Source organism: Macrobrachium nipponense, chromosome 6 (assembly GCF_015104395.2).
Source record: "Macrobrachium nipponense isolate FS-2020 chromosome 6, ASM1510439v2, whole genome shotgun sequence".
Lineage (NCBI taxonomy): Eukaryota > Metazoa > Arthropoda > Malacostraca > Decapoda > Palaemonidae > Macrobrachium > Macrobrachium nipponense.
Window position 1 is genome coordinate 41249084 of NC_061108.1, and position 9745 is coordinate 41258828.

Genomic DNA, 9745 nt, shown 5'->3' on the forward strand with positions numbered 1-9745 from the left:
TGCTTTATATATATTTAACTCATCCTGTAAGGGTTAAGAAAAGAATTTTTTTTTTTTATGCAAACATATCGCCTTTCAACTGCCTCCAGCTACACTAGCTACCTTTTAAGAAATGCTCAAAAAGGAAGACTTGCAGCTGGCCATTTGGACATCTGGGCTTCAAAGTTCCTCCATCAGTATGAAATGGTCATATGAAGTGTTGTTTGATTACTCTGCATACTGTGTGGGGTGGGGAGAAAGGGAAATCACTTCATAAAGTGATGGGTTTAAATCGAAGAAATCAGTTTTGTGTGTGAAACAAAATTGTCTGTTTTGGCACTAAAAACCCATCATTTTATGCATGCAACTTACCATGTACTAATTACATAGCTATAGTTTCTGAACCATCGGCAGCTAGAATTTTGAAATACGCGGTAGTGAATTTCAAAATTCTGAGAGAGGGAACCAACTCAGCATGAAACTCATTTGTCTCTGCCGGCTGGTGCTATCAGCAGCTAGTTCAGTAGCAGGTGGCATTTTGGATTGTTCCTACATGTTATACAAACCATCGGTCCTTTACATAAAGAATTACTTTCAGCCCAGCTTGAACTCGGTCGTGAGATTCTAATAACAAGGTAGTTAGGCAGTAACTGCTTGTCCGATAGTCGGGAGTCCCGCCCGATTGGACGTAAACATCCCACTTTGCTTTCGACCTTGCAAACCCAAAATTTATATGTACCTTTCGCCCTCCATTTGTGCATGAAATGGGAGGCGGGAATTGTGGAATTTCCGCTCGAAAATGAACTTAAAGCCTTACTTCTTATGCGCTAAGTACCGAAGTGTGAGTGTGATAAGTTAATACTTTCTTTCTGGGTAATTGCCTCCTCCCACTTCTTTGCTTGATTCATCACGCAGAGGAGGAGGGGGCAGATGTGATTACCCAATATTTATGTGAAAACGAGAGTTGTCCCTACACGTTATGTAAACCCTTGATCCTGTAATTTGGGTAATAATTCCATATGTAGAAGAACTCAGGTGTATGGGGTTAGGGAAAATACAATTTCCTTTTCGAGAGTTGTGTGTTTTCCTTACTAAAAATACATCCTCTGCTCCTTCAGGTGTGTCTGACCTTGCCTTTGGGAACAGGTAGGTGTGGTGGATGTGGGCTTACCTGGCACTCCCTCCTCCAGGGCCCCCTGAACCATGTTTTGGCAGCCTCTGTGACCCATGGGAAAGAGGAGGACGACAATGACCATGACAATGCATGTGTATGTGGTACCACCATATTTGGTGTACACCCAGCATGTGACGTCTATGACTCCCTCTGCTATGATGTCATCAGTGCCACATACTTTGGAGGCGGAAATTTCCACCTCTTCCTCCAGGCTGTGTCGTCCTCGCTCCCCCAGGTGGTGGTGAATACACTAAGGTAACGCCCTCCACCTGAAGATGCCCTGGACGGTAGAGATATCTGACATGTTGATAAAGCTGATGAAGAAGAGGTTGAGGAGAAGCAAAAGAAATTATTGTCTTTCTCCCTTTCTCCCTTCGTTGTCGTCGTTGCCGCCTCCTGCGCTTCGGCTTCTGAGGCTCCCCTGCCGAGGAAGAAGAAGATGGTCTCCCCCCCAAGAAGCCTCGCTTTTTTAAGAGACTTCTACGGGCCTGTCTCGTCATACCTGTTGAGACAAGTGAGCCTCAGGAATGGGAACCGCTTCGCTGCCCCTAGTCCTAGAGGCCTGCCTCTAGGACCAGGTCTGTCCAGGATGCTTGTTTGCGAGTTCTCCGAGTGTACGTTCGCCCATAGGCGAGCGTGCAGCTAGAGTCAGTGACGCTGAGTTCACTCATTGTCACTTCTTGAGCATGGTGCGAAAGGAAGGTGAGAGTTGCTCAAGTGACTCCTGCCTTGCCAATGATTGCTCATACAGCAATCGCTTGGCTACCAGGCCCAGACTTACCGCTACTACTGGTACTTCTGCTCCTGGTTCTGGAGGTTTGCCTCTGGTACCAGGACCGTCTCGGGTGCTCGTTAGCGAGCTTCTTTGGGTGTGCGCTCGCCTGTAGGTGAGCGTACAGCTACAGCTAGAGTCAGTGACACCGAGTCCGCTTGCAGTTACGTCTCAGGCACAGTGCAGAGGGAAGGTGAGAGTGGCTCAGGTAACTTCCACCTTGCCGATGATAGCTCATATAGTGATCGCCCTGATCACAGGGCTGACGTGACTACAATACACCATCACGTCTTGAGCACAGTACGGAGGGAAGGTGAGAGTTGCTCAGGTGACTTATGCCTTGCCGGCGTAACAGTCCAGCAGGACCGTACACGCAGGGGACCAGTAGGAGGTCCCCTGGTCGTTCTTATGGAGTAGCTTCGGCTTCTTTTGAGACTTTGATGCATCGTGAGGACGGTGCCTGCTCTTGTCATGTCATTAGACGCTATTCTGCACCCGATCGACGGTCGCGTAGTGTGACCAAACGGTCCGGGTCTCGAGTAGCGATTTCCCGGATGGTATGGGGCATTGATACCGTCCTCGAGGGAGTGTTTTTCGAGTGGGGAAATCGAATTCCTAGACCTGCAAGCCGATCTTCACCGCAGTTTGGTGACCGCTCGCAGCCTGCACCATCTGTTAGTTCTGCTAACAGACCGAGTGGGAGCGTCAGATCTTCCTCATTTGGCCCTTTAGTCTTCTCACCATCCAACAAGAGGAATGAGGTTACCAAGGGGAGCCGTGGAGATTGAACTCCCAATGAGAGCAGAGGTGCCCAGCACTGTCTAGAACCCAACTGGGCATATACTCAAGTGGTTTGGGGAGATCACGGGGGAAGTTTGACAAGGCTCTTTCTTCGGAAGGAGAAGCTAGGGAAGGAATGGCCCTGGAAGGACTTGACGGTCCTTCTTCCCTGGACTCAGTGATTCCAGAGATGAAGGGGTTCCTTGCAGAGGCCACAGTGCTGATTTATCAGCACAGTGACTTCGGGGAGGGATCAATGGTTACTACCACTGATCGCCCTTTGCAGGGAGTGATCCTGGTCTTTCTTGTTCCTGGTCTTTCTTGTCCACAGTGTGTTGGACCAGCTAACAATCTTGTTGCTGGACAGAATTCATGCAGGTCCGACTATCGGACAAGTTTACTTCCCCCTCCTCTGCCTCGTCACTGGCACTTCTTACATGAGAATCCTCTGCCGACTAACAGGGGTCTCCTGGCTGGAGCTGGGGTCCAGCACAGTACCCAAGGCTGCAGCTTCTTCGGAACCGATAGTTCACTTGGAAGGATGGGCCTTCAGGAGACTGGGTCGATCTGATGGTGGGGTTGTTTCCTACCCTACCCACTGGACTACCAACCAATGCTAACCTGGTTCTTTAAAGGAAGGACGGTCCAGACTTCTATAGCCAGGTTGGCAGGTATAGAGTCGGCATGGGGTCTGAAGATGGACTGTAACTGGGTGCTTCCTCTCTCTTCTCAGAGATACGGTGGACAAGCGGAGGAATGAAGAAACAACTGTCTTGTCTTCCAAGCAGTTGCCAAGACATACAAACCATCTTGCGCAACTGCGGCTATGCCTTGAAGCCAGGCTAGCTAGTCCTCTGGCCCCCAAGACCTTTTCGTCGAAGGGGACACGAGGAGGGATCCAACCTTCCTCTCTCGCTCTGGGAGGGGAACGCAGAACGCCAACCATGCTGAGCAAGAAGGCTGTGATAATCGTTTGGGAGCCTTCATCGAGTTTCTACAGCTGCCTCTGCCCGGGGGAAAAGGCTACGAGGGTCAGGAAACCAGTGGTATCTCTCCCTTGAGCCAATTCACTGACCAGACTCGGGTCACGATGGCTGCAGGTTTGGCGCTTGCCTCCGTCGGGGAGAACGATTTCATGCTTCCGGTGGACCTGAAGGATGAGTATTCTCAGATACTCTGCTTTTCCTCGAGGGCACGGGGTTCCAATTCAGAGCAGTTGGCTTTGGATTCTCAACTGGCCCTCAGGTGTTCACGTGAGTGTCCACTCGGTTGGGATCCATCTCTGGAGGTGTCTCAACGAAGGGTTAGTACTGGCAAGGCATTACTCCCAGTTACTAAGAGCAGAGATTGTTTTTCTCTCGACACAGTCACGATCTGAGGATCGTGGTAAAGTCAAGAGGACAGATCTCTTCCCCAAGCAGAGGATAAAGGGCTGATCAATGGATCAACAACTTCAGGAGGGCAGCTCATCTGTTTTCTGTCTCGACAGGAACAACCAGCTCGGCTTGGCAGGTCGTGATCGATCTCCTTCGCCTTCTGTCTCTGCATAGAGATGGAGGAGGTGTAGTGCACAAACTCAGAATCTGCAATCCTTCCTCTTTCCTCTCACAGTGGTACGAGGAAGGAGTTAGCTTAGTGACGAGACGACAGGAAACTCGTAATACGAGAGGTAATAAACACTCTCCTTCTGGACATGCTTCTGTCCTGGAATGCATCAAAGGAGGGAAGAGGCGCACACCTGTGGGTACTGACAACAGGAGTGCGGGATCAACATGACAAGCACCTTATCATCAGCGTCCTGAATCTTAAGGTGGTATTTTTTTCAGCCCCGTAAAGTTTCGGTTTTGAATGATGGGACATGCTTAGTGTTAATGGGCGATAGCACCATAGTGGCGGCATACGTCAACACACCTGGGGGGGGGGTATATTGTCCCCTCCCGTTGCATTGGTTGACTGTGCAGGTGCACGAGTGGACTACAGTTCTCTCGATAGAGCTGTCAGCCAGATACGTCCCTGACACGAGGATGGAATCACAGACAAGCTCAGGCGCCAGAATCAGGTGAATGGGACAAACGTTCTTACACCCAGGATGGGGCGAAAGACTGCTTGACCTATGGTGAGTCCAAGAGGGGATCTATTCGCCATCCAGCACAACAGAAACTCCCAGGATTCTCCTCTTTCGTGCCAGACCCATAGGCAGCTACAGACAGAGTGTCCCAACACCTGTGAGATGAACTTGAAGTCTACGCCTTTCCCCGTTCTGTCTGATTTGCAAGGTGATCAGTACAGCTCTAGTTACCAGCAAGTTCGGTTGATACTAGAAGCCACCAATGGCCTCAGGCCCTTTGGTATCCGGTTCTGAGGGCTCTTTTTACCGGAGCACAGCAGGAGTTTTTTCCTCCATGGCACAACCTTCGGGTTCAACCACAAGTAGATGGTACCACTCAGCATTACTTTCTCAGACTTCATGGCTGGCGGTTGTCTTCCATTTCTCGCTAGTGAGGGGGTTTCCCTTGCCGAGTAGCAACAGAGATGGTAGGTTACTTCAACTGGTTCCCTACAGCCGTGTGCCAGGGAAAGTGGTCTGTCTTCTGTGGTTGGTGCTGTAGACAGGGTCACTCTCTGCTTAGAGCCACTCTTTACAGATCACGGATTACCTATCTCTCTTCGCCGGGAAGCTCCTCTCTGACTCGACTGAGGTTAAGGGTGGCAGGGTAGCCCTGGCCTTGGTCCCGAAACCACAAGGATTGGAGGTCTCCCTTGTGATGGAGATGTCCCTCTGATGAGGAGCTTCAAGAGGTCTTGCTCACTCAGGGAGCTCAGGCCCCCTGAGTGGGATGTGACTCTTGTCTTAGGAGTTTGACTTGCAAAACTACAATCCTCTCCGAGAGTCGTCAGACAGGGATCTGACCATCAAGACCATCTTTCTGCTAAACCTAGCAGTGGCGAGAGGTTGAGCAAACTTCACGACCTCTTCAGGGGTGTGAAACACTCGAGGCAATGCGGATCGGGCGGGGACTCAAAATCTTTCAGTCCCTGACAATAGGTTTGAGTCCTTACAATTCCCTCCCCAAAGGTCTTCAGTAGAAATGAGCAAGACGGATGCTACTTGGTACCATTAGAGTGGTAAGGCACTATCGAATGAGAGCTCGTCCCCTCAGACTTAGAGAGACTTCTCTTCGTTAGCGCTGGGGTGACCAAGAAGGAGGCGTTCTAAGAATACTCCCTCTTTCTGGCTTCGTAAGATGATTAGGGAAGTGTACCCCTCCGAAGGGAATTTCAACACGGGTACTTTCCTTCGACAACCCACGAAGTCAGAAATCTTGGTTGTACCTTTATGTTCTGCAAGGACTTGTTGGTATTGCAGGTATGGAAGGCAGGGAGATAGTCCAACCAGACACTTTCTACCTCCTGCTACCTTTGGGATATAGCCTAGGGTCCTTGGACACTTTTCCTTAGGACCCATGGTTGTTGCTCAACATGTTGTATAGCTTGCTCAGCTCCTTTATCTGGACAAGTTCACATCCCGCCTTGTGTGACCGCAGGAATGGGTTGGAATGAGAATGGGACTGGCTTCTCTTCCCTCTTCGTTCAGCTCTCCTCCTATAGGCAGAATGCGGCGGTCATCACATGCTGGAAAGGGCGGTCGATGCAGGTAAGCTATATGACTGAGTTCCATTCTTGCCCTTTCATTCGGGTATACACGTAGAAGCGTATATCCATCCCTTCCCTAACATAGGGGGAAGTGGACACTAGCATGAGACAAAGTCGACAATGTATATTTTTCCTCTTGCTTCCGACTATAAGTTCTTGTTTGCTATTCATAATTTGCCACGCTTATCACCCTCTTATGAATAGGTCCAGAGGTCTTGCCATTGGTCTTGTAGTTCTCATACTCCAATCAATCGGGCAGAGGCTAGTCCCCCCCCCCCCCCCCCCCCTTTGCTCTTACGACCAGAGAGGGAACCTTGGTTGGGCAATTACCAGTCTGTTCGCAAGCCTCAGATTCCTCCCACCAATCAGTGAGTCTTCCTTATGTAAAGGACCAATGGTTTGTATAACGTGTAGGAACAAATCACAATTTTTGAAAGTTAATTGTATTTTTCCTAACTATACAGACCTGAGGTCCTTTACATATAGGCCCACCTTATGCCACCCTTCAATCTGTTTCTGGGCCTAAAGCAAAGTGCAGTTTTTAAGTCCAGTCGGGCAGGACTCCCAATTATCGGACAAGCAGTTACTGTGTAACTACCTTCTTATTAGAATCTTATGAACGAGTTCCAGCTGGCACTGAAAGTAATTCCTTAAGTAAAAGACCTCAGGTTTGTATAGTTCGGAAAAATACAATTTACTTTCAAAAATTGTGATATTGCTTACTTTTTATTGATATCTGTGGATGTTTGGTGAAGTACTCTATTGTTTTTGGTAGCCATTTTGGCAATATTTAGCTATTGTTAGGTTTTTATGGAAGATAGTAGAATTTTACTTTTGTTTAATTTAGCTAGATTTCGTCATATCCGATACGGATGAGGTAAATAACCTTATGGGTTATCTGAAAGAATCTGGTTATTTTAATAAGATATGATTTCAGTATATTTAGTAAAGATTTTAGTTATTTTATTTTATAAAGTATGTATTTTTAAATATAAAATTTCTATATAATTTTTTTTGTCGCCTTCCCTGTACCTCATAAGAGGGCCAGTGTATTGCAAGAAGACCAGCGTCCTTCTTGCAGGTTCTGGGACAGCCCAGAGCATTTTTCACAAGAAGTAAGTGTGCCTCAGGGGAAACGTAACAAGAGTATACCTTCCTCTAAGTCTTGTTCCTTGTTGAGGCAGATGTCCTCTGGATGCCAGTCTGATGAGGTCACACAGAGGAAAAGTTCCAAGTGTCTGTTGGCGGCAGATCTTTATCCTCCTGTGCTCCCCTCTCCAGATTGCTCTGTTTTTACATCTGGATCCAGGAAACGGACTGCACATGAGCATCTGTTGATGCATGTGCACCCTTCATGTACGGAAGAGGACATAGTTTGTCCTTCAATTTCTGTAGGAGTTCAAGAGATTCCATCGACACAGGAGAGCCCATTCTCGTCCTCTGGTATTGGAACCCGTGATTGTAAATGAGAGAGTTTTAGCTCCTGAGGGCCCTTCGGCACCTCTGGAACAGTCAATTATGATTCAGCAACCATATGATACTGGTACAGTGTCTCGAGTTACGAAGGTAACGGACCCATCCATTGCAGCCATTCAAAGTAAATTAGGTAGTGTTTTGGGCTTTATGAAGACTTCAGCTCCCCTCCTCAACCTCAAACAGTTTTGTCCCCGGTTTCGGTATAGGATACAATCCTAATTTGCATGAAGTTATCCTTGCAGGCTTACATGCGTTGCACACTGTACAATTTCTTACAAAATTTTCCACATCTTTCCCCATGTTTTTCCAAATGTATTTAGCACGAACCTCATTATATGTTTTATCTATTCCCAAGTGTGGACTACCGAACCTGCAATGAACTATATCTAAAACTGCTGGAATTAGGACTTTCGGAATTACGATCTGTGTCGTATCTCCTTTACATTCACTGGTTCTCAATTTATATTTAATTTTCCTAACCAATAGATTACCTTCCAACTCCAAACCCGAAAAAGGCAACTTATAACGTTTCCTGACTAATTCCCCTGTAAAAAATGCTTTTGCATCTGCTAGAATCTCGTCTTCATTTTGCCTTTGCTCTATGAGAGATATATCCCATTGTATAGACTCGCTAGTGACTTGCGCAACTTGGAGCTCTTCCGTGTCGTGAAAACTCCTACTAAGAGCATCTGCAACTACATTAAATTTGCCCTCTATATATTTGAGCTTTGCATCAAAATCTCTGATAGTTAAAAACCATCGAGCTCTTTTAGGCAACAAATCGGGTTTATTAAAAAGATCTAATAATGGCTTGTGGTCTGTAAGAACTTCTACTTTATTCCCCATCAGTAACATTTTAAAATGAACCAAGCTCGACATTATTGCAAAGGCTTCTTTATCTATGGTAGCCATTGATCTCTCGTTGCTGCCCATTGTCCTGAACTTCCTGCTATAAAAGGCTATGGGATGGAATTTCCCATCAAACTTTTGCATATGGCAAGCACCTATACCTTCCTGGCTGGTGTTGGTCACTAATGTAAAAGGTTTGCTAAAATCTGAAAACTTCAAAACGGGTATTCATTAATGCGTCCTTGAGCTTTTGAAAACTCTCCGCCTGAGGTTCCTTCCATTGAAATTGAACGCCTTCCCACAATACATCAGTTAGGGGAGCTGCTATATTAGAGAACCCTTTTACAAACCTCCTGAAGAAACCGGCGATACCCAGGAATGACTTAATCTCTTTCTTTGATCTGGGGGTGCGAAAATTCGCTATTGCTTTGACTTTATCGTCATTTACTCTAACCCCTTCCTTAGATATGACATGGCCTAAATATGTGATTTGCTTTTTCAAGAATGAATACTTAGCTAGCTTAATTTTCAACCCCGCTAATCTAAGCCTCCTAAGTACTTCTGTAAGCACTTCCAGGTGTTGCGTGATCATGTCTGTTGCGACTAATATGTTATCCATATACACAAAAACATTTTTGCCCAATAACCCGTGCAAAACTGTGTTTACCAACCTGGTAAAAGTCATCGGACTGCCCAATAAACCGAAAGGCATTCGCATAAGTTCATAGTGTCCCTTGGGCACTGAAAAAGCCGTATATTCCTTGCTACTTTCACTAAGAGGGACCTGCAAAAAACCCTGTGCCAAATCAATTGAGCTATAAATATCATGTCCGCCGATTTCAACAAAAAGATCTGGTATGCACACAACTGGATAGCGGTCAGGGATTCTTTTCATTTAAACGTCTAAAATCGACGTATACACAGACAGAACCGTCCTTCTTAGGCATCGCTAGCAAGGGAAAGTTGTAAGGAGACACGCTAGGTCTAATGATTCCTTCTTCCTCCCTTCTATTGACCTCTTTCTCTACCTGTTCTCTGATTTTGAAAGGTATGCGGTATGC